At 36.6% G+C, this 26,956-nt stretch overlaps 1 pseudogene; it reads right to left on the bottom strand.

The window, feature by feature from the left end:
- Positions 1-558: 558 nt before the first annotated feature.
- LOC132311130 (uncharacterized) overlaps positions 559-26,956 on the bottom strand; it is an 84,975-nt pseudogene continuing 58,577 nt past the window's right edge.

Genomic DNA, 26,956 nt, shown 5'->3' with positions numbered 1-26,956 from the left:
TAGCAGGTTAGAGAACTTAAAGTGAGCATATAAGAGTGAACACAAAATAGGGTTAGAAAACTTAAAGTGAGCATGTAAGAGTGTCTTTACGGTCATCTGAAAAGATTTTAATAGAAAGCACATTGACCTCGTATTGAAGAACAGATTGGTTCGACTTGGGACTCTTAATAAGTTCATTTAATTCCCAAGAAGAAGGTGAACTTTTCATCTAAGTAAATCAGTTATTTTCCGAGTTCCCAATGGGGCATAAATAAGGTGCTTAATGCATAGACATACATTAACATTGTCACATATAACCATAACCATACCTCCTGACAATGGATCCATCTACGCTACTCTTGTTAACATGTTGGATTCAGGTGGTGTGTCGGCTTTGCTTAAAAGCAAATTGTGGATAACGTTCCAATTTATGAGTTCAAGAGCTATTTGAGTTCAAAAATGAATATAAAGTGCAACACTGAACAGAAAAATAAGTGATGCTTATGTGTGTGTGTGTTTGTGTGTTTGTGGGGGGTGGGGGGAAGGTGGGGTGGTGAAATTGAAATAAATTTTTGGAACTGATTTTCATTAGATGCTTACTAACAAGCTTACAATATTACATAAATGTTCTACAAACATGGCATTTGAAGGTACAAGCAATACAGTTGTGACAGTATCATCAACTCCCTAAAAGAACCCTTCCTTTTAAGGGCATTGGCATGTAAATCCTTCAAGCGATGAATGCAAAATGAGAAATTTTTACGCTGCACTGGCCAAAAGCAGTTGAAGAAACATCAATCAATCAGCGCATAGGATTCGGAAAGTGGAGAGCCAATTTCAAAGTTCAAAACCTTCACTTCAGCATGTTCTTTCACCAGCTTCCTCTGTGCTGGTAACCTTTGGTTTTTGCCTCTAGTTCTTTTGTCCAATTAAGAGATCTTGGGGGTTCAAGTCATGCTACTCCGCGTTCGGACCCTATCTATTATCATTTGCCTGCTAGACAAATCCTCTTCATAACCAACAACCTGCATTTGCAACACAGTGCAATCGTCATGTAAAATTGAATGGGATCAGATCGGTTTCGTCTCATTTTATTTACATTATTCCTTATCGAGGAGATGCATTTTTCACGCAATATGAAGGTTATGGAGAATTGCAGTTATAAAAAACAACCAAAAACAACCGCAAAAGATTAGATGAAACCTGAGATTCTGTTTGTGTTTCGCTAAAACCATCATAAACGCCGGGATTTAGATCTTCAGAACGATTGCGGATGTCGTCCGTTTTATCAGCCCTGAAGCAAATTAAGCCCAAAGACACAGTTGAAAGAAAATGAGCAAGAGAAAGCACATAAATGTTACTCATCTGATTTTGATGTTTTAGAACTAATTATTTTACTATTTCATGACTTAAGTTCTCGGTGCAAATAATCTCTAGTAAGGTTATGATGGAAAGTCAAATGATTTCGCTAGCAATAACAAAAAAGCATAAAAATGCCAATACCATTTAGCTTCAAACTTCTGTTATATTTTTTTTTGGTGTCTTTTGGACATAACATTACAAATAAAGTAACTGTTTATAGAAAAGATATTCAAAAGTAAAGATAACCAATAAATAATAAAATAAAATAAAAAAGTCACCTGTTTATCCAGTGCTTAGACAACCCAAAAGCAGACTGAGGATCTGTTGGATCTCGACCAATGATTGAACAATCAGATGAGAAAAGCTGTTTTACAGTCATGGATTGAAACTTGTGCAAATGCCAAATGTCAACACTATTAGAAAAGACATAATGATCAAAACTAAAAAGAACACAAGGATACACTTTTATCACATGCAGTCCCCCCTGGTGACTTCAGATCGTGAATCTAATACCAAAAACCGGACAATCGATAAGTCACCAATCAACAGACTCAATACAGTTGAGAAAAGTCGTCATCTTTTACCTTAGTCGTTTGCTCTAACAAATCCTCAATAGCAGAAGCTACATCAGGTATGGCATGAGAAACTTCCTCAATGTTTTCTGCTATGTTGTTTTCCGTGGAACTCATCCTCCAGATAGGATCATTTTGATTAACTCCACAAGATAGTAGACCCCTTTGGCTGTCATCTCCCAAAAGCCTTGTCTTCTTATTGCAAATACTTGAATGATTTAACTCTTCCCTAAAGCTGTCACTTCTGCTACCAATACCTTGAGTTTGAATTCTCGGGTCCTGGGACTGACTTGGAAACTGGGATGCATTATCTCCAGATATCATTTGAATGGCTTCTGAAGGATACTGGCTCATAGTGCAGAATCCTGCCTCTTGGTCTTTAGAAGTAACTTCTTTTGGGCAAAATGAACTTGGAGAAACACCTTCATTCTGCACCCACAGAGATGATGAACAAACTAGATGAAGATGAAGCAAACACATGCATAGGTACAAAGTAAAACACACACGTGCGCAAGCGCGCGCGAGCGCGCGCGCGCACACACACACACACAGAGACTAACTTGCTTAACACAATCATAAATCCACTCAGATGCAACTGAATGTATCCCCCATTTGCAAGCAGCCTCATATTTCGGGCTGCTGGTGAACTTACATAATAAATGAGTGACTTTTTTCGTCAATTTTTCAACAAATTTGGCTCCAAGAACGAAGCACAAATTTCTTAATAGCAGTCTATCTTTCTCATCATACTGTGAAACACAGAACCGAAAGCCTTTGAACCCAGGTAAAGGAATGTGGCATGGAAGTGGAGAATGTAGAATGTGACTGCTAACATCCAGCAAGCATCCATCCTTTCATCCAGCAAGCATCCATCCTTTCATAGAAATTTTTTGAATGTTAATTATGAGGCTTATTGAGGCCACAAAACTATATTACGACTACAAAAGTTAAAAAGCAGAATAAGTCTAAGGAGAACAGAAACAACATCAATAGTAACATTGTGTGTATAAATGTTCAACTTACATTATAAAAAGGTAAGAGTAACAAGAACCAGTGAAATTATCAATATTATTATTATTATAAAACTAATAATAATAATATAATAATAATAATTATTATTATTTTTTGACGGCGAAAAATTACAATCACTGTTTCTCTAAGAAAAGATAAAATTGGACACCATTCAATTTGCCAAAGGTAAAATACACATAATGTACACAGGAAAGTATATCAGCATGAGTACATGTTGCATTCATCCAGTTATGGCATCAGCTCTCATTTGGACTTCAAGAAATGAGAGCTTTTTTCATAGGACATGAAGGTGAATACATGAATAGAGAAGAAGCAAGAAAAACAGTTGGGGCATTAATAATTTACGGAAGAAAAAGAAAATGACAATATTATCATCCATAACTGTGTCCTCAAATTTTCAATATAAATTGAACTAAGACTATTCCTAATGTAACAGGGCCTTGGGGGCTTTTATACAGATAATTCAATGAATGTGAAGCTTCTAGCCTGTGAAGAAGTGTATTACTTTTTACTAAGTATTCCATCATGATATTTTCTTTCCGCAGTATTTCATTGTGTAAATTACATTTCTCTCCAAAATTCTATCATAAGTTATATATGGTGAGGAGGGTGGGGAACACCTCAGAGAATAAACAACCTTCTGAAAGAAAACAGGGAAAAAATAAATTAAAATGTACACCTCTCCTAAACAAACATTTTCTCAGTATTCCATCATGATATTTTCTTTCTACAGTATCCACCATGTAAATTACATTTCCTTCCAAAATTCCGTCATGAATTATAAACGAAAAGGTCAAAAAAGAAAACTAAGAGAGGATATGACCTCTGACAGAAAACAGGGACATAATGAATATATACACATCTCCAAGACAAACTTTGTAACCATTGTCTTTAATACCTCCAGACTTGAGACCTGAGTTCGGTTGGGTCACCTCATAATCAGTTCCCTTATAGTTCATGTGATGTTTCCGATTTTCAGCATTTTTCATTTTTCCGAAATTTTGTCCCCGCGAGGGCATTTCCGTCTTTTCACATTTTTCGTACGGGATTTTAGATGAGTCCATTTGCATTTCACACATTTTAATTTATGTGATTTGTGTAGCATTTGTATGGTGGTGCATTGCATGTGTTTGTGTGGTGTAGATTCCATTTGCATTTCACACATTTTAATTTATGTGATTTGTGTAGCATTTGTATGGTGGTGCATTGCATGTGTTTGTGTGGTGTAGATTAAATCAAAGGAAAAAGGAAAAGTCAAAGGTTGGTGGTGGGACCCACCACCATTGTTTAAGTGGTTTAGAGACCACATTTGGTTTCTCAAAATCCCTCACTCCCGTAACCCTCTCTCTCACTTCCCTTATCTTGCATTTTCTTTTTCTTTTTCAACCAAAACTTTGAATCAAGATTGCTTCTTCAATCCTTTGAGTTTTCGGAAGCCGTTTGCGGCAAATCGAAGCCCACGACAAGGCCTTCGAATCCACACCAACAATTTCAGCTTTGATTCTCCATAGGGATTTCGAAATTTGGAACCCATTTCGAGGCATGATTAGATTATGTAGACTCTAGCAAATTGTTAGTAGTTATGTTTATATGTTAATTGTGATCATGTGTATTAAATGACCTATGTGAAGAACATGCTTAATTGTTGAGTTTTAAATGTTTATCATGCTAGATCTTTGTTGTATAAAAGCATGTTATGACCTTCTTGATGATCCTTGCGAATTATGCCTTGTTAATCAAAATTTGTACTAGTTATGGGATGATAATTACATACATGGCATTAACGCATCTATGCATTGGCATTGGGCAAGAAATGGGAAGAATTGTTTTGAAATGAAAATGGGGAATTTTGGGAAAGTTTTGATGAATTGGTTTTACAAAAACCCGGTCGCCGCGGGGGTACCAAAGGGCCGGAGGGTTAATATAGCCTAGAGGGAATTAGGGAGATTGCCCTAGCGTGGTTGAGTTAGCTGGGCCCAAAATGACGCCGCGGGGGTACCAAGGGTCAGGGACACTAGCCAATCCTTCTCTCATGTCGTTGCGGGGTCACCAAAGGACGGGTTATATTAACCGTTTGAAAGTGATGGTTTTGAATGTTGAAATTGGGGAGTGACATCGGCATGCATTGCATTTCATTGCATTACATTGTTTATACTTGAGATTGATTAGTATGTTGCTATATCCCGACATGGTATGATCCCATTCCCATTGCTCTATTCTTTGTATGGATTCACGGGGACACAAGAAGCGTGTCTTAAGTGCCATCTGCTGAGCAATTTGCTAACCCCATTATACATATCATTTTTCAGGTCATGGAAAGGAATCAGCGGATGATAATCCACCGCAAGCTTGAAAGTTGTTAGAAGACCATCTTGCTATTTTGTACTTAGGCCATTCTTTTGTATGTCTATTGTTTTGGAAATGTAACTAAGTTAGCAGTCATGGCCTTGTAAATTAAATGATGAATTCTATCCCTTATTTGGTGTAAATGAAACTAATGTAATCACTGTGTATCTCTCCATGTAATTGTAGCAAATGATGTTGTAAGATGATTATGTGATAGTACTCATGTTCATGATCGTAGAATGTCTCATTTTGATGGTTTAGTTCAAGTATGAATCATTCTAAAGTCTCCGTTTTAGTTCCCCTCCATTTCTAAAGTGCAGCACTTCAGTTCCAGGATTCAGGGCTCAAAGGAGTCATTTCGGTCGACCGAAATGGCTCATCGGTCGACCGAACCAGTTGCTAACTCTCGGGATCTTCTGTTTTGGTTGACCGAAATAGGGTTCGGTCGACCAAACCATTCACATGCTCTCAGGATCTCTTGCTTCGGTCGACCGAAGGGAGGTTTCGGTCGACCGGTTTGGAAGGGTTTGCTTCGGCCGACCGAAGCTCCACTTCGGTCGACCGAAGTGAATCTGCTTGGTCCAATTTGCTCTTCTCGTCAATGTATCCTTCTCTTGAACCTCGGGAAATTGTTTTAAACCTCGTGAAAGCCTAATGACTATCTTAAAGGTGATGTCGTAACACTAGAAATGTCGAGTTTGACGTAGGTGACCTCGGGTTCAAGTAAGGACCCAGCTAACGGTTCGGACCTCCGGGTTCGAGTCGTCACAGTTCAACCCTTTTAGAACATACAATTTCAGATTTTGGATTGCAATAAATCAAAATTAAGTTGTGTTGGAAACTATGTCTCAAATTCCTAATCTATTTAGGTTTCTATTTTAAAGTTGCATTTGTTTAGGTAATTTCTTGTTTGGCAAGTCTGGGCTCCAAGGAAATGTAATCCTTGCCCAACAAGGAATTGAGTATGGAACTCTGTAAATAGGCACCTAGGTTTTGGGTTGAGGCTTATGAGACAGAGAGATGTACTCTCATGAGGGAGTTGATGGGTAGATATAATTTATGGGTTGGTAGAGTAGAAAAAACACTGATGACGCTGGTAGCAAGGAGGTAGGCTTGTGAAAAAGACATGTAGGTGGTGTTGGTACTCTATTGTTGTAATATCTCTACAAGTCAATGAGAAATCTCTTCTCATCCGTGGATGTAGCTCTAGTTTTGGGTGAAGCACATTATATCTTGTGTTTGTGTGTGATTGCTTTGTCGACTTTCATTGGATCTCGATGTTCGCGCATTTCCGTTATCCCAACAAGTTGCTTCCCTAAGGAAGACAATTCCAAAACCTGAAAGGAGGTCACTGACATTTCAAAAATCACAGCAAAAGGCAATAATATGTTCACAAAACCTCGAGAGGTTGTTCTTGAATCTTGATTTGTCCAGTAATTATGTTATATCATTCATGCGAACGTGCATGTATTTCTTCATATACAAGTGATCATTCAGATTGGGATACAAAATCAATATGCAAATGCAAGCATGCAGAGATCCAAACATCAAACATAATCCAAAAATAAAGATCAATAAGGATCCGATCATCCAATGAATTTCTCAATCTTTATTTCCTGTTCTTTTTTAGTAGGTAACTCAATGTCTCTCTATAAATATTGTTGGAAAGTATAAGATTTATTCCCTCCATAGGTGGATTCGTAAGGAATGTATTTTATGTGTATCATTGACTTTCCTAGAATCATGGGATAATAAGTTAGAAAATCCCAATAATATAGAAATTCATTCTAATTCATTTTTTAGGAAGGTTAGTTTCCTATTTTATCTTCCTGTGATTAGCTTTGTACAGGCTGTAATTTGTGTATATAAGCCGTGTATTGGCTTTCTCAATTACAATACAATTTTAATCTTTTCTCCTAAATTTGTCATGGTATCAGAGCACTAGGCTCTTTTCTGGGAATCACAGTCTCTTCAGCCTTAATTGCCAAAGAGAGATTATTTTTTCCTTATCTTTTTCAGGAAACGCCCTGGCCTTCATTGCCATTTTTTTTTCTCTGAGTTTATTCTTTTCTTAAACCCAATCCAATATGTCTGAGACCAAATCATCTTCTGAGGAAGTCATTTTGCATCAAGCATCCGGTGATTTGCAAAACATTCAAGTGGCATACAAACTGAATGGGAAGAATTTTTTGAAGTGGTCCCAATTTGTTCAAACCTATTTGAAGGGAAAAGGGAAGCTCAGCCATCTCCTAGGGACAGGTCCAAAGAAAGGAGATCCAAAGTTTGATGCGTGGGATGAAGCAGATTCCATGATCATGTCATGGTTGTGGAATTCAATGAATCCAGAAATCAGCGACACCTACATGTTCTTGTCCACTGCCAAAGAGGTTTGGGATGCTGTTCGACAGACTTATTCGAAGGTTCGTGATGCAGCGCAAGTGTACGAGATTAAAATCAAGACTGGTGCGATGAAACAAGGTGGAAAGTCAGTCACGGAGTATGCGAATTCACTGCAGAATCTGTGGCAGGAACTTGATCATTACCGGTGCATTAAGTCTAAATGTCCAGAAGATGCTGCAATCTTGAAGGGCTTTATCGAAAAAGATCGAGTCTACGATTTTCTCGCAGGACTCAATGCTGAGTTTGATTAAGTCAGGGTTCAGATTCTTGGCAAGGAGGAGGTACCATCTTTAAATGAGACCATCTCTTTGATCCAGGCAGAGGAGAGTCGCAGGGGGGTTATGCTTGAACCCCAAGCCCTAGAAGGATCAGCTATGGTGACGAAGACAGAACGGCCATCAATTCAAGAAAGTGGTAAGGCAGATTTGTCACGGTTTCAAGGAAAGGGCAGCAAGGATACTCTTTGGTGTACCTATTGCAAGAAACCAAGACACACTAGAGAGAAATGTTGGAAGTTGAATGGTAAACCACCAAGCAGAGAGTGGGAATACCGAGGAGGACAGCAGAGAAGCCAAGCCAACTTCATCACAAATCAGCCGAGCCATGAAAAGTCTCAAGAACAGAGTGGGTTCAATGATGAGGAGATCGAGAAGATAAGGGGGCTTCTGGGATCATTGGAGAAACCAAGTGGTGCATGCTCTCTCGCACTCTCAGGTAAGTTTTCTGTTTCTCACGGATTACATGTCTCAGATGAACCTATTAGGAATCTATGGGTTATTGACTCAGGAGCTACAGATCACATGACTCACTCTTCACTAAATTTTAGCACTTATAACCCCTGTCCAAGCAATCGAAAAATAGCTGTTGCAGATGGTTCTCTCACTACCGTAGCAGGTCTAGGGGATATCCATATCAGTCCATCTCTCACACTAAAAAATGTCCTTCATGTCCCTAAATTGTCCACCAACTTGATATCCATACAAAAACTCACTCATGACATGAACTGTAATGTTTTGTTTTATCCTTCTTACTATACATTTCAGGACCAGGATTCGGGGAGGAAGATTGGACTTGCTAAGGAGAAGAACGGGCTCTACTATCTTGAAGAAACAGGAAAATCTTATATTGTCAGGAATAAATTATCTCTGTCATTTCTTTCATCATCCAATAAAGACACTATTTGGCTTCATCATTTTAGACTAGGACATCCATCTTTTGGAATTTTGAAAACTATGTTTCCATTGCGATGTGTGCGAATTTGCAAAACACAAGCGTGTACCCTTTCCGGTTAGTGATAAAAGAAGTTCAATTCCATTTTATTTAATTCACAGTGATATATGGGGGCCTTCCACAGTTAAAAATGTGTCTGGCTCACGATGGTTTGTTTCCTTTATCGATGATTGCACTAGAGTCTCCTGGATCTTTCTTCTTAAATCTAAATCGGATGTAAGTAGTGTGCTTCCAAATTTCCATAACATGATTCAAAACCAGTTTGGGGTTAAAATAAAGAGATTTAGATCGGATAACGCAAGGGATTATTTCAATCAAACCTTATCTCCATACTTTCAAAAAGAGGGAATTATCCATGAATCCTCTTGTGTTAACACTCCACAACAAAACGGAGTGGCAGAGAGGAAGAATGGTCATTTATTAGCTACAACCCGAGCCTTTCTCTTCCATCAAAATGTCCCAAAAACTTTCTAGGGGGAAGCTGTGCTTACAGCTACATACATAATCAACAGATTACCTTTGAGGGTGCTGGGGTTTCAAACACCAATGGAGACACTAGCCCGTTTTTATCCAGATCTAAGAACAACAAACAACCTCATTCCAAGAATCTTTGGATGCACTACTTTTGTTCATGTCCATAGCGATAATAGAGGGAAGCTAGATCCAAGAGCCACCAAGTGTATTTTTGTGGGTTATTCGTCTACTCAAAAGGGTTACAAGTGTTACCATCCACCTACTAGGAAGTTCTTAGTCTCTATTGATGTCACTTTTGAAGAAAAAATTCCATATTTCACTCAACCTTATCTTCAGGGAGAGTCTTTGGCATTCATTGAAGATAAGGACAGAGACTTTCCACCTGTTCCATTGGACTCCAACCCAGTTTTTGTGCCAATTCAACCTATACCTCCTGAACCATCATCACAGATACCTCCTGAACCATCATCACAGCCCGTTTCTGTGTCAAATACTACTCCTATTCAAAGTCCAATGATAGGGAATAATGAACTTCGTGACTCTATGAGGTTTTCACAGGTGTATTCAAGACAAAGAGACCGGCGTCCTAATCCTGTGCAAGTCCAAGATTCAACGCCTAATCCTGAGAATGAGGTAAATACAACTCCAGAAACTCCACATGATCATGATATTCCCATTGCCATTAGGAAAGGCACAAGAGAATGCACTAAACACCCATTGTACCCTTTAGCGAAGTTTGTGTCATTTAAAAAATTCTCATAAGCACATAGGAGCTTCCTAGTCAGCCTAAACACTATTCATATTCCTGATACATTATTTGAGGCATTATCTGATGAGAAATGGAAAGATGCTATGAGAGAAGAGATGCAGGCACTAGAGAAGAATCAAACGTGGGAAATTGTCAACCTACCACCAGGAAAGAAGACTGTAGGATGCAAGTGGGTGTTTACAGTGAAGTACAGGTCAGATGGATCTTTGGAGAGGTACAAAGCCAGGCTCGTGGCAAAGGGATACACGTAAACCTATGGTGTTGACTATCAAGAGACATTTGCTCCGGTGGCTAAAATGAGTACGGTAAGAGTCTTGTTATCACTAGCAGCCAACTTCAATTGGTACTTGGAACAATTTGATGTAAAAAATGCTCTTCTTCACGGTAATTTAGAGGAGGAAATATACATGGATATCCCTTCAGGCTTCAAGGGAAATCTGAGTAGCAACAGGGTTTGCAAACTAAAGAAAGCGTTGTATGGCCTGAAGCAATCACCAAGGGCATGGTTTGGAAGATTTGCCAAAGTAATGCTTGCCACTGGATATAAACAGAGTCAAGGGTATCATACTCTCTTTATTAAACACTCAGATGCAGGGGGAGTCACGGCTCTTTTGGTATATGTCGATGACATAATTGTGACAGGAAATGATGAGAAGGAGAAGGAAGCCTTGAGAAAATGCCTAATCAGAGAATTTGAGATAAAAGAACTAGGAAGATTGAAGTACTTCCTAGGAATTGAAGTAGCCCATTCCAAAGAAGGCATTTTCATTTCACAACAGAAATATGTAACTGATCTTCTAAGGGAGACAGGGAAGCTAGCATGTAAACCAAACTCCACACCGATCGATCCAAATCACAAACTCGGGGAAGCAAGTGAAGATCCAGCCGTTGACAAGGAAAGGTACCAGAGATTAGTAGGGAAGCTTATATACCTTGCTCACACAAGGCCAGACATTGCATATACCGTGAGCGTGGTTAGCCAATTTATGCACAACCCAAGAGAAGTTCACCTACAGGCAGTCTACAAAGTACTACATTATCTAAAAACTAGTCCTGGCAAGGGAATTTTATTTAAAAGGAACACTGGATTAGTCTTAAAGGCATACACTGATGCAGATTATGCAGGCTCACTCATTGATAGACGTTCCACCACGGGTTATTGTACTTTCCTTGGAGGCAACCTTGTAACATGGAGAAGTAAGAAGCAGAATGTGGTAGCTAGATCGAGTGCGGAGGCAGAGTTTAGAGCAATGGCTCAAGGAGTATGCGAGTTATTATAGCTCAAGATAATTCTGGAAGATTTAAGAATCAAGTGGGAAGGACCAATGAGGTTATTTTGCGACAACAAGTCTGCCATTAGCATTGCTCACAATCCTGTTCAACATGAAAGAACAAAGCACGTGGAAGTAGATAGACAGTTCATAAAGGAGAAGTTGGATAGTGGCTTAATTTGTACTCCATACGTCTCAACCAATGGTCAACTTGCTGATGTGCTTACAAAAGGACTAGGAAGTGCAGCGTTTCAAGAATCTATTTCCATGCTGGGAATGAAAGATGCATATTCCCCAGCTTGAGGGGGAGTGTTGGAAAGTAGAAGATTTATTCCCTCCATAGGTGGATTCGTAAGGAATGTATTTTATGTGTATCATTGACTTTCCTAGAATCATGGGATAAGAAGTTAGAGAATCCCACTAATATAGAAATTCATTCTAATTCATTTTTTAGGAAGGTTAGTTTCCTATTTTATCTTCCTGTGATTAGCTTTGTACAGGCTGTAATTTGTGTATATAAGCCGTGTATTGGCTTTCTCAATTACAATACAATTTTAATCTTTTCTCCTAAATTTGTCAAATATATAGATAACATTAAAGAATTAGTTCTCCAAGAATAACCTATTTCACTCCGTGCGCACGCGTGTATTAACTTAGGGCATTAAATTTCTTGCTAACAGGACCATTAACTGCATCACACCACCATTAACCTCCCCCCAACACACCACCACAAAATATATATATGAAGCTCATAGTTCCATTCTGAAAGTGACTATAACAGTAGGTTGCTTTATATATATCTCTCTAGTAATAAAGGATTTCAGAAGGTCACAGCAGTAGGCTGCATATTGATTGAGTCTTACCTATTGACTAGTATAAAAATGAATTGGATGAATATACAAAAAGTTCAGGCACCATGGCACATAGTTAAGGCAATGGACACAAAATCTAACAAGAAACACATTCATAAACTTTATGATTCTAAGTCTCTTATTGTTGTTATTAACTGGTCTCTGCACTTCACAGTTAGATTACCGAGATTTTGAATGAAAATGGATGTCATCCAAAACATACAGTTAGATTACCAAGATTTCGAAGGAAAATGGATGTAATCCAAAACAGTCACTTAGATAGTAAAATTATTCCAAACATGGACCACACAAACATTAAAAAATAAAATAGATGCTCCAACAAAATGATTTTCTCAGATAAATTTATATCCAATAGATTTTGAAGACGTGTTATAAGCAGATATAATCATACCGTAAAAAAAAAAAAAAAAAGAAGAAGAAGATAATTGAAAAATATTTCATTCACAAATTAGACATAAGTACCTCTAAACAAGATCTAATCCAGTGACTTGATATACTGATACTTCTGGTAGCACCAGCCACACTAGGTACCACACCATGACACTGAATGGTGAAGTGCACATTCTGATCAATCTGATCATCCACTACTTCTCCTCCCCCTTGATTGACCAATTCAACAATTTCAGCTCTCTGGACAGACAAAGTATAAAAAATTTAAAATCGAATGTATTGGAAGACAAACAAAGGCTATAGATTAAATGATAAGAGGAATGGCTCTGTTGCAAAGCATAAAACGGAAGCGAAGAGATAAATAAAACAAGTAGCACACAGATATTACATGGTTCAGCCACTATGGCCTACATCCACGGCACAAAGAGCCCAAAGGGCTACATCACTTTTATAATACTCTCTCAATTCATATACAATAAAATGGTGGAGGCTCCTTTATATATATGAGAATGGAAAGAATTAAAAAATAGGAAACAAAGAGGATTTTTCTCCACCAATTCCTCTAGTAACACCAAATCTTCAATAATAGGAAACAACATCAATTACTGAAAGATTTCTCCATTGATTCCTCCATTAAATCTTCAATACTCCCCCTCAAGTTGGAGCATGAATGCCCAACTTGCCATTGAGATGACGAGTAACAACAAGTGTGAATGATGAAGAGAGAGAGAAGACGAAGAACAATGCTACCGAACACACGACAGCCCAAACAAGTCAACAAAAAATTGCCGGAGACATGGCAAAGGCAAGGACAATGCTACCGAACACACCAGCAGCCCAAATAAGTAGATAAAAATTACCGGAGACAAGGCAAAGACGAAAACAATACTACCGTACACATCGGCAGCCCAAACAAGTCAATAAAAAACTGTCGGAGACACGGCAAAGGTGAAGAACATTATTGGAACAAACCTGTAGCCCAAACAAGTCACAAATAGCACCGAGAAATCCTTAGCAACATTTCAAATGCTAAGGGAACACCCCAAAATAGGGGTCCGAACCTAGGAAGAAAAATTAGGCTCTAAAAACATGTTGTAAAGCATAAAACGGAAGCGAAGAGATAAATAAAACAAGTAAAACACACAGATATTACATGGTTCAGCCACTAGGGCCTACATCCACGGCATAAAGAGCCCATAGGGCTACATCACTTTTATAATACTCTCTCAATTCATATACAATATAATGGTGGAGGCTCCTTTATATTTATGATAATGGAAAGAATTAGAAAATAGGAAACAAGGAGGATTTTTCTCCACTAATTCCTCTAGTAACATCAAATCTTCAATAATAGGAAACAACATCAATTACTAAAAGATTTCTCCACCGATTCCTCCATTAAATCTTCAACAAGCTCAATAAAAATCAATACAAGAAGTAATTAAAAAAAATAAAGAGCACTTTAGACAAAACAAATGTTGCACTCCAGCATAGTGAACAAACAAACAAATGTTCAACAGACATATTTAAATTAATGTCTTGAAATATCAAATTGGATATTAAAATATTGAGTATGTGTAGTATATCTATAATCTATCCAATATCTTCAGAATTCAGGTTGATGTTTTATTTTTATTTATTTTTGGATATGTAGAAATCATGTGAATGATAGCAAGACTATTAATATGATCAACGACATTTTTACTTTTATGTGGTTTGATTATATATCTATCCAATACCTTCAGAATTCATGTTGATGTTTTATTTTTATTAATTTTTGGATATGTAGAAATCATGTGGATGATATCAAGACTTTTAATATGGTCAACGACATTTTCACTTTTATGTGGTTTGATTACATACCCTTACACCTCTTTGTTTGTTTTGCTTTGAAATGAATTGGTTTTATCAACTGCTGAATAAGTTTTGGAACTTCACCTAAGTATGCCTTCGGTACCTAGAACCCTTAACCATCACCTTGCCGAAGAAACCGGCAACATGAAGACTCCTCTTCTTCAGAAAGCAACGAAGCTACTCAAGATCAGATACAAAATACAAAGAAACTGCTACTGAGCGAGAGCGAAGTGAGTAAGCCTCTTTAGAGTTAGGGGCGAGCCAAAGAAAAGTTGTAGCAACGAGCTACTAAGGAGTAACTGTGTTGAAGCTTCAAACGTAGAGCTCGCAAACTCAACTGCTCCACAACTAACCATCCTCAAACTGATGGGCAGACAGAACATGTGAATGGTCTCTTAGAAGAACATTTGAGACATTTGATTGCAGTCAATCAACAAAACTGGGTTGATCTTTTGGCTTCTTTGATCTTCAAGGTTTATTCAGATAATAAAGCCACACGTAACAATGGACATTCTTAAAAGAATTTTTCTGCAGCTTTTGAACTTAGTAAACTTCCCTCATAGGCTATTGTTATAATTCATTACTACATATGGATGTATAAATGGCATTTTATTTTGTGTTTGATTAGCATGCTACATGGCATGTCCTCATCCGAAAGCCTTCTTTATTCTTGACAAATCAACATAGAGTAGTGATGTAGAGCATATAACAAGAGGCAAATTGGAAATGTCCTATCAAGCACAACAGGAACCTTTTCAAATCAAGTTTTGGTTAATCCATATCTTATGTAATGTTTATTTTAGGTTACTATGCTACTAGTTTTTTTTTATTTTTTTACTAGATTTTAAGACTAATAATATTCTGATACTTTTCAAATTACTGGACATGGGCTGTAGCAGGCCATGGGTCTAATTTTGGGTCATGTTACTGGTTTCTAAATGGAGTCCTTAGTAAGTATATAATGGTCTTTAGAATTCGGTTTCTTAGTCCTAGTGTAATTAAGAGTAATCCAACAGCCTACAAACATCTACATAATTTTTCAATTCAGCAGGGTTGAGTATATTGAATCTGAGGAAAGGTTATGAAACATGGTGTGATATGTGACCCTAGATGGTGGATTCCTAAAGAATTCTAGGTGGACTCTTTGATTCTTCTTCTTCTTCCCATCTTCTTCAACTAGACACTTTGAAACCTAATGCAATTTCAAATCCCTTTTGTCTTCAAACTCACACCCTTTCAATCCTAACTTCACAAGCTTTTCACAACCCTAATCCACAATAAGTCACTCCTGAGTAGCACGATTTTAAGTTTCCTAAAGCTTTCATTCAAGTAGAATCAAAGCTAATGCTACTGGGGCCTTTGCCAGTTGTCTCCAACATTGTACCAATGAGATAATAATAATAATAATAATAAGGGTTAAGTGCAAAAAAAACCCTCATGATATACAAAATGTGCAATTAACCCCCTATTGTTCGCAAAACCCCCCTACATTATACAATTTGTGCAAATAAGGAAATTAGGTCAATTTGGTCATTGAAATGTCTAAAATACCCAAAAAAACAAAATTAAAAAATATATAATAATAAAAATTGAAATGTCCTCTCTCCTTTTTTTTTGGAAGGCCTCCCTCTTTCTAGCGACTTCCAAATTTGTCTGTCTCTCTATCTTTTCTTTTTCTTTTGCAGCAACTTTCATATATTTATTGATCTTGTCATATATATATATATATATATATATATATATATATATATATATATATCATGAATTCACACAAATAAGCTCCATGGTCATAGACGAAAACTGAAGCAAATTGAGATGATGCCAAAACCAACACAACATTATCTTATTGTAAAAATTTGTATGTATATAGATTCAGGACATATTGAAAATACACATCTTGAGGGAATATCAGTAATCTATATATTTCAAGTTACACAAAATAAACACGTTCATTGTTCGTCCTCTCTGTGTCTTTACCAATTAAATACAATTAAATATTTTGTGGTGTTATTTTCATATTATATATATATATATATATAATCTTGAAATTTTATATTGTTTTTTCAAGTAATTTGCTTTAGAAATTACCTGAATACATAGCTTTTTATCAAAGTAGTAATTTTTCGGCGAGAATACACACACACACACACACACATATATATATATATATATATATATATATTTATATATTATCAAAGTAGTGATTTTCTGACGAGAGTTGATTGGTTGTTGTTGTGGTGATCTTCTATAATGTAGAGAGAGAGAGACTTACCGAAAATATATATAGAGAGAGAGAGAGCTGAGAGAGACGGTTTAGAGAGAGAAAGTAAAAAGAGATTTTCTTTTCTTCTCTTTTCTTTTTTTTTCCCTATATCAGCAAGGGCATTTTGGGGTTTTTATAAAAAAAAAATTGGTCAAAATTGATGATTAGGGAGTAACTTGCTCAAAAGGTTGATAATACAGGGATTTATATGCACTTAATTTTTAGTGAGGGTGTTTCTTGCACATTTTTTTTATAGCAAGGGAGTTTTTTGCACTTAACCCTAATAATAATAATAACAATAATAATCAGATTTATCTTCAACTTGCTTGCTCTCTAAGGTTGAAAAGAATTTCAAATCAGTTTCAGGATACCATGTTTCTTGAATAATTTGACATATATTTGTTTCGCTCTCTCTGTTTGAATAATTTGACTTGCTCTAGTACTCAACATGCTAGTTACATAGAACATGTGGATCTCTACAAAGGGAACTCTTAAATTGTATTTGTATTTATAGTGTTCAAAAGGCATTTCCTAATCACATTTTATATAGATGTACCGCTAATGTTTAATGTCAAATGTTTATGCTTCACAAAGACTTCAAAAGTTAAAAGAGAACAATTTCCAATTTCCATACCTCACGGAAACTTACTAGGACAATAATTAGATTTTGTCATTTGCAAGATATACAGCTCACCAAACTTCTAAAAAATATTCAAAGAAATTATGTAGCCTTCTAAGAGTCAATAAAATAGAGCACATTCAGTTTTAAAAGCCACAAGTTTTGTCCATACTCCATATAGGCATCTTTCAAATGTCAAGATGCAGGCTTGCTATCCCACAAAAACTCAAGTATATGGATGGAAACGATGATCATTCGCATGACACCAAAATCCAAGCATAATGGGCAAATGCATCACATTTGCTCACCTGCGAGCACTTCCACCATCTAAAATATCACATATATGTTACTGCATAAATTTCTTTTGCAACATTATAGGATATTATTGCCTTCAAATCTTGAAGACTATGAATGCTGTCAACTAATTTAAATGATTTTTCAAAAGACTTTGACATGTAAAATATGTTGTAAATATAACTTCAGCTTCTAAATTATCTGAATCTCACCCGGGAAATAATTGTTTAGTATCGAAAACTACCATCAACTTGAAACATTTCTACATCAAAAGCTTGCTAATTTATAAAAATAAAATAAAAAATTAAGAACTGAAGAGCTTACCCTATCTTCAGGAAAGGAACTTCAAAAGTGAAATAGCCTCCCCTTGAATACATTGGATGAATTGCCATCCCGAATTTCATTACTGGAACCATGTTTTATCTCCTGTTGACCCTTACCATTGCCATTTAGAACAGAATGCTGGCTTTGTTTGGCAGATACTACTGTTGAGGAAATACTTTTCATGATAACTTCTGGTTCTTTGCGTTTCTCTGATGACATTTCAGATCCGGAATTTATATTTCCCCATAATTGATTTTCTGGCACGATGGACTGAACACTAGAGGTTTTCACTTGTTTCATACCAGCCATGCCCACTGCAGCTCCCTTAATGGAAAATACTGTATCTATGAAATAGGAAATTCAGTTAACAAACAAAATGAGGGTGCCAAATAGAGAAGCACAAAACACATACTGACCACAAGTGCAAACTCACTGCCATATAACTAATGCTAATCAAGAGGCGAAATATAATCAACTTGAATTCAGGACCGCTATTCAAAATCTTAGTGAAAGACTGGATTTGTTATCTCATGTCTGCTTTTCATGAAAACATACAGCGACATCCATACCAATAGGGCAAAAACATTAATGCAGGGCAACAAATAAAACAAAATTATAAATTTCATGAAATGGTTGTCAAACCTTTTGGAAGAAGTGAATCATAAGCATTGTGCCTCTGGAGCACCAGAAGTTCTTTCTTTTCACGATCACAATCTTCAAGCCACGTGGTTCTGACCACATGAATGACACCCAAAGCTGCAAGGCCCCTTACCTCCTTCTTTTCACTGCATAATTGATTAAGCATGTGAGAATTGCTAAAATTTAAACAGGATGACCTTTGAGTCAGTGTTGGGCCGTTCGCACAAATGAAAGGTATATCCAAAAAACAACAAATGGTTGCAATTATACAATAATTGATTGTGTATCAGGTACAAGTACAATAATATTGTTAAAAAGACATTTCCCACAAAATAAAAAGTACCCAATTTCACTAGCTTAAGTCAGCAACACAAATCTGCTTCAAATTCCAGAATCCAAATGAATAAACAAACTAAGAAAGTCAAGCATCAGAAAATAATACGGATCTTAGTCAATATGTGGGCTACATCAGTAGGTAAGACTGCTCACCAAATCTAATCCTAAATCTAAACTACTCTCTGAGACAACTAAGGAAGTTTCATTTACCAACGCCAACCAATATGGTTGTTGGTGAGATTCAAGTCGAAGATCTATTCTAGCGAAACCCAATCATCTTCCTTTGTCAATGATGATTTTACAGACATTATCCCCACATTTTGATAAATGTGCAAAATATTATGGCACATTTCCAATCATCTTTTCCTAGATGGAATGCAATACATGACATTGCTTCCTTTCGATTTTTTGTTTTTTTATTTTTTTAAAAGAGGTGGGGCAAACCCAGTGCACAAGGCTCTCGCCATTGCAAGGTCTGGGGAGGTTAGATGTACGCAGCCTTTTCTCCGCATGCGATGAGGCTATTTCCTCGTTTCGAACCCATGACCTCCGGGTCACAATGGAGAAACCTTACTGTTGCACCAAGGCTCGGACCTCTCCATTTTATTTTTTTTGTGGCAAAAAAATAGTCCAATCTCATCTAAGTCATCTAAGTGTTCAGGTGCTTACCCACATTCTAAGATCCATGGACTTCTCCTAGTAGGATTCAGGATTGAACTTTCCCTAAAGTTGGTTTCTCTCATTTAAGGGAGGATGGTCTTGGAAAAGAGAAATTGTCATGGTGATCTCAAGACTGTAGACTCGACGTGACTATGCTGCTTGTTATCTGTGAGGTCCCATCCAAGTCTTGGGGGAAAAACAATGTCACCCCTGTTGTTCTCAATAGTACGTTTTCATATAAATGTGGTTGATGGGGTAAGAATCAAAACCATAGGCTCTGATTTAAAGTTAAGCAAGGTCCATGATCTAGACCTAGAGGGGGTGAATATATCTTGCTTCAGACTTTAACTAATTTTAAATGCTTTTTAAATCTCAATTAAAATTACCAGATTTTTAAATTCAATTAAAACTAATATTAAATATTATTCAATGCAACACGCTAATTAACATACCGATCAAGCAGTAATGGATTAAAGCAGTAAAAAGCATGAATTTGGACACCAAGACTTTTACGTGGAAAACCTAAGTGGGAAAAACCATGGACCTAGTTCAAGCAAACCAAATCCACTATGAGAAAGAAGTATTACAACCTGGTTAACAGTTCTCTAAGCCAAGAACATCCAGTTACCTCTTAACACAGACTAATCCACCAAACTCTCCATTCGAGTCTCCAGGCACATAATCCACTCGTCAACAGATCCGCCAATAACATGATCCAATTCCCCAACCAGTGATTCGATCTCCAATGACTAGTCATCCAATCCAATGTTGGTTTGAATGAATAGATGTTTGTGTTGAACTAGCTTGTATTTGCTCCGCAGCAACTCTGTCGTAAACACACTTTAATAACACTCACCAACTAATGCACATGATGGATGCTAAAAGAAAAATATGCACTCTATTGTTAACGATAATATACCTCTCATTGTATTCTCTGTTTATATAGGATTTGCCCTACAATAAGTGTATATATAGGCAAAATAGCATTGTAGAAAGAATAGGATTTTTCACTGTTTTAAGCAGAAAATGAAACTGCTATCTCACACTGCTCAATCAATCAAGAGACACATCGATCGATGGACGCAACTCTAGTGGACCTCAATCAATACCTCGATCAATCAGTTAATTTCCAAAACACTTTATATGCAAATTAATTAGGATTTTCCAAATCAAATCATGAATCTCAAAGTCCTAATGTATGAATCTGTGAACCCTAATTTTAGTGAGTGCTTAAAAGTGTCAATTTACCTTTATACCCTTGCTGTAGAAAATTATGCTTTTACCCTTGAATGAAACTTACATCATATTCAACCAAGACCAAGAGGTAACTACCAGCCACTAAATTAACTTTTAAAGATTTATCTAAACTAGAAATAAAAATAATAAATACAGACTTAAGTTTTGAGACACAAAATATGCCAACATAAGTCCTATTGACCAAGCCCATTTCAGCCATCTTCTCAAGGATGATGAATGATTGTACTTCGTGGAAATTTGGTAGCCCAATAGATAATTACAAGTACAAAGTGAGATGTGCCTTTTGTGGTAAAGCAATTAATAGTGAAGTCAGCAAATTCCTTCATCCAATCCAATCTTGGTTTAATGGAATAAAAGTTGGTGTAGATAATTACTGAATCACCCCCCTTTGAAAGGTAAATTGAAGTCCATAACAGCAATAAAATCGGGAAGTTCCTTCATTGGTCTCGAAGACCTTTGACAATCTAACTGTTCACATGGGTACAAAACCACACTAAAATCCCCTTTTATGCATCAAGACTATTCCATATTCTTTTCATTGCTCCTTAATTTCTCTAAAGATGCCTCTCCCTCCTCATTCTTCATGAGATCACTCATTGGAAGCTACCCTCCACAAACCTCAGGGTTCATTTGGTTAGATGGAAACTAATAGGGAAAAGTGAAAGTAAAAGAAAGTTAAATGAATGAAAGAAAATAAATTTTCCAACATGAATTAGATTAGCATGAAATTTTTCAATAAAGTTATGGAAAATTACTATTTCGTGTGAAGGGCATTACTGTAGATTCATAAAACTTTCTTAAGAAATCAAAACTTTCCTAGGTTGCTTATACGAAAATTTTATGGGAAAATTTTCCTCTTCATGCTATTCAAACTCCTAAAGTTTTTTAAAGAATTCCATTTCTTTCATTTCTTGCTATTTCAATCTAATCAAATGGAGCCTTAACAACACTTAAAAAGTACCCATCCAAGTATTCAACCTTGACACCGCCCTAGAATTCTACATCATCAAATTACCCATCCTTCCCACAATTTACCTTTTGTATCGTCAATACTAGTTTCATTCTAGATTGTTCTTCAGTACATAGCTGCTATATACATGTTTAGATATTTGAGAACATTATGTCTACCCCATTGTCCTATGTTGGAAACTACCATCTCAATTGGATGGTTAGGGTTCAGTTTTCAAATAGAATGTCAACATTGGACTTCATAAGCATGTAAACATGTGTGTTTACCGTTCGGGGAAAAAAATAAAAATGTGTTCCAACATACTTCGAGCATCAATTTTAGAAAACTTTCTCAAAAGAAGCATGAAAGAAGAATGTTAAGAAATGCACTGATAAACAAGAATTTACATAAATTCAGAAGATCTTACCTCTCTGACGGAGTTCCAACAACTATGTGTGTCAGTTTATCATTGAGTGACATATGACGGGAACCACAACCTCTTCGGACCATGTTGACTAGTTTAGGCATTTCACATGCATCAAATCCAACAAGCAAAATTCTGCATTCAGACAAGTACAAATCATTGTCTTCAGTTTGTGAGTCATTGGCAACACAACCATCAAAATTTGCATCATTTTTAGGCTGCATAGCTGGTGCACCACTATCATCCTTCGTGAAGATGGGAGCATCTGAAAATGTAGATGACTTGTTCTGGGAGAGTGTAGCTTCTAGATCTGGATCTGCACTCCCAGCACATAAAACATCTTGCAAATTTGAATCTGCAGCAACCGAGGAAGGGGCACATTGCAAATTTCCAATACTCTTGTCTTGGCTATTCTGTGTTGTCGACAAAATCTTTCTAGTATTGATCAAAGATGCAGAACCACCTTGTAGAGGATAGGACTCCTCATTAAGACATGCTACTCATCAGAAAAAAATAATAAGGTTAATACCATATTGAGAATTCCACATGAGAAATAAAAGTAATCTTGTTAAGAAATTCACACAAAACCATAAATTACAGTGTGCCATCAAAATAAAGCATTACCTCTTCGAGCAACAGACTGATCAAACCATTTGCGACTAACAATATGAATGTGATCCCATCTTTTGGCAACTTTGTATTTGTCACCTTCAGGAGCTTATTAAAAGTCAAGGAGAGAAATGTTTCCTATATTTACATAATATTGAAGGACCCTTAACTTCAAATATGACAGGAAAATGTACTCAGAAAAGTCTGTCATAAGATGATTTCAGAATGAAGAAAATATAATTTGTCTCATAACAAAGCACAAACATAGCCATTATAGAGAAAATTCAAAGAAATGCTTTTTAGGCAACCTTTTATCTGTCACTCAAAGGAGTGCAAGAGAATTAGAAAGTACAGAGATGACTCAGCAATATAGTAAAGTCATCTAAAAGAAGTAATGTTGAAGGATTTATATATTTAAGTTACACCCTCTCTAATAGCTTAAGCTTTTGGAGTAGATGGTCGTTAAAATGGTATCAGAGCCAAAGGTCTCAAGTTCAAACCTCACCATCACCCTAATTAAAAATTTGAAAACACGTGTAAATCAAAAGAAGGCCACACGTGAGGGGGCGCGATGAAGGATTTATATATTTAAGTTACACCCTCTCTAACAGCTTAAGCTTTTGGAGTAGATGGTTGTTAACAACTAACAATAGAGTAGTTGCAATAATCTAATTAAAGATTCATTCAGATATCAATAGTAAAACATAAGGCCCTACAAGTCCAAAAATGAAATTAAAAGTGTATCTAAAATTTGTGAAAATTTAACAAGAGAACTGAAGAATTCTAACACTTCAAATAATAATAGTAATAAAGAAGAAAATGGACACTAAAGCACATGAAGAATTACATTGAACACAAATTCTTGAAGCAAAATATGAACAGATAAGTCACCACCTATTCATAATTAAATTGCATCTACTTAGACTCATAATTTAGTCACGGTTCCATGGACTTATGTTTAGCACCAGTATACCAAGTTTATTTACAAAAACTAATAATAATAATAAAATAAAATAAAAACTAATTGTGACTCTTCTATCAAATAAAATGGTTTTTTTACTTATCAAAAAAAAAAAAAAAAAATGGTTTTGACACAGTAAGAAATTAAAAAATGAACTACTGTTGAAGAGCCTAGTTTTGGCAGGCTTAAATCTAAATCCCCCCCTTTTCAAACTAAGGATAAAGCAAATCAATGTTGAAAAAATGTTTGCTTCACAACTAGGGGTCATTGCTTGGTGAAATACCAAAACCTAGCACTGACAAGGATGAAAAGGAAGGTCCGAGTTTGAGAACATTTTTTTATTATGAATAGGCGGAGACTTTTGCAAAATATCACTCAATTTAAAAATTGAATGCCACAAAATAAGGGCAGGTGAAATTAGGATGGTGTGATGAATAACTGATATGAGAAAATAGAGTAGTAACAAAATGAAAACAAATATATTAGTAATATAAATAAAGGTACCATCAATATATGACAGGATGGTGGAAAGTTAACTAAGAAAAGTAGGTCTCATTCAACAAAGTCCAGTAGTCACACCAACAGTATATAGGAATATGGTTAGTGTTAAAGGTGCTACAAGGAAGAAAAAATCCTAAACAATCCTGAGGACTGTAGTAGTAAAAAGAATGACCAAATAATATTATATTTGGAAGGATGGAGATCGTATAGGAGAAGTGGGGAGTGAAAAGGGGAAGGAGATCTCCCTTGTTTGATTAAGTGAAATATTCAAGGGAAAGGAAAGGCGAAGGAAGGATGTCTCCTCTGGACCCACCAAAAAGCTTTTGCTCAAAAGTGGATGGAGAAGAGAAGAGAAAAGCATATTCCTTCATTCTTTTACTTCTTACACATTCACAAACAAGTTTTCATTCTATTTTATAATTATTATGGTTGTCGAAAGGTGTATTGGTCAAGTCACATTACTATCTCTTCATTCATTCTTAATTTCTTCTCTACTCAATTAAGCAACATGAAGGAAAGGCTCCTTCCTTTCCCTAATGATACCTCTTCCATCTTCCCTTCCATCTCTTCGTTCCAATTTTACATCTTTTTGTATCAGAGCATAAACTATGACCATTGATAAAATAATGTGTAGGATATATCACAGACTAAATGTGAGCACTTCTTGGTCAGCTCAGCAGAATATTTGCCACCATTTTCTATGATAATCTTCTCCATCTCCTTCCGTTCATCTGAAGAGAAACAGGCACATTAACCTTACAAGAAACAATAACATATATTAATCAACACCAGAAGATTGATAATATTGATCCATTAATTTCAAAAACTACTATCTAACTTGTCAACCTGCAGGAATTCTGGTGACGCAAATTGCCAATCCAGAAAAAGGAAGAACCCTGTACGGGTCCTGAGGAACAACACGGTGCTCTTTCCAGCACTGATATAACCAATTTATTGTGACAACTGGTTTCTTTAGAATGTTTGAAGCCCACTGCAAATTGAATGTATAAAAAATCAGACAAACATTTAGGGTCCGATTGAAGTAAGAAAAGGAGAAAGAAAAAGTAAGAAGCAAATATATAAGACCATAATATGTATGCCTACCAGCTAAGAATACTTAGCTGTATGGTCAACATAAGAATCATTCAAATGTCAAGGAGAAAACAACAAAGAAGAGCTAAAGACCCTATTAGTAGAAAGACTCCAAGACTATCATACACCATACTGACAATAGGAAAAATGAACAACAAGTCCCACTTTTAGGTGATTACAAAAGGATTTCCAAAATTCCACAATGGATTTGAAGAAAGGGGGAGGGGGCTCAAAAAGGCTTAGTCATTTCCTAGCAACACAAGACAGACAAGAAAAGTGAGAGGGGCTATAAGATCGGTTTGGGGGAGGGATTTGGAGGGTTTAAATACCTCGTTTGAACCCAAACTAACAAGGTGTTATTTAAAAAACCACATGTGAGGAATTGAGCAGTGAAACCATTGATAAACCAACCACCATAATAAAAAAAATCGGTGTGGCCACCACCAACCAAACTGCCATTTTCACCAGGCTCCACCGCTATCAAGCAATCATCTGACCCTAAGAAGCATAGCCACAGACACCATGCCATAGACATAATGGTGTAGCAAATAGCAAATCTAAAAAATGTAAGAAAGGGCATGGCAACAACACAACTACATACAAGATATATTATTTCATAATAAGTAGATTTAATATTCCAGATTCCAGAACCAGAACGTGAAACTTTTTTTTTTTTTTTTTGATAAGTAAAAATATATTAACAAACGCACTCAGTGGGGAGTGAACTCTTAACAAAGCAAGCAAAATACGCAAAGTGCGTCATTACAACGATAAGTTGTCAACAAAATCCAAAAACCTATCTACAGGTGAGCAATTTTTCCCATTAACCCAAGAAAAAAGAGAATTCAAAAATATTCGCCTTGATAATCCACACCAGCGACTCCTGTCCTTCGAAAGATCTCCTATTCCGCTTGTGCCACAACCCCCACCAACTACAAAGAGGTGTAACCCTCCACGCCTTCCTAACCCAACTTCCCACTCGTCTCCCTCTCCAAGCTTCTAACAAACACCACCCAATCCACCCCAAAAACATTCAGGACCAAACTCCAAACATCCGCTGCCACTCTACAGTGCAGCAAGAGATGATTACCCGACTCACCCGCCTTCTTACACATGCAACACCAATTAACTGTTATTTGGCGTCTTTTTCTGAGATTGTCCAAAGTAAGAATGCTGCCAAGCACCGCTGTCCACGTGAAAAAAGCCACCTTTAGTGGAGCTGAAGTCCTCCAAACAGCCTTCCAAGGAAACCCGTTACTTATCAAATTCGTAAGACTTTTATAAAACAGCCTTACCTTAAACACCCCTCTAGAATCCCCCATCCACACCATCTCATCCCTTCCTTCCCCCTCCACCACTTGACTATTAATTAATCCCATTAAATCGGTAAACTCCAACAACTCTCAATCATTAAAGTTCCTGCGAAATCTCACATCCCAACTAGCTCTGCAACCTAAAATAATCTGCCATCACCGCA

This window comes from Cornus florida, unplaced genomic scaffold, assembly GCF_030987335.1.
Source record: "Cornus florida cultivar Cherokee Brave unplaced genomic scaffold, ASM3098733v1 CherokeeBrave_3.0.0_Hap2_Chr06, whole genome shotgun sequence".
NCBI lineage: Eukaryota > Viridiplantae > Streptophyta > Magnoliopsida > Cornales > Cornaceae > Cornus > Cornus florida.
The sequence above is the reverse complement of the archived record's forward strand: the minus strand, read 5'-3'. Positions and strand labels throughout refer to the sequence as shown.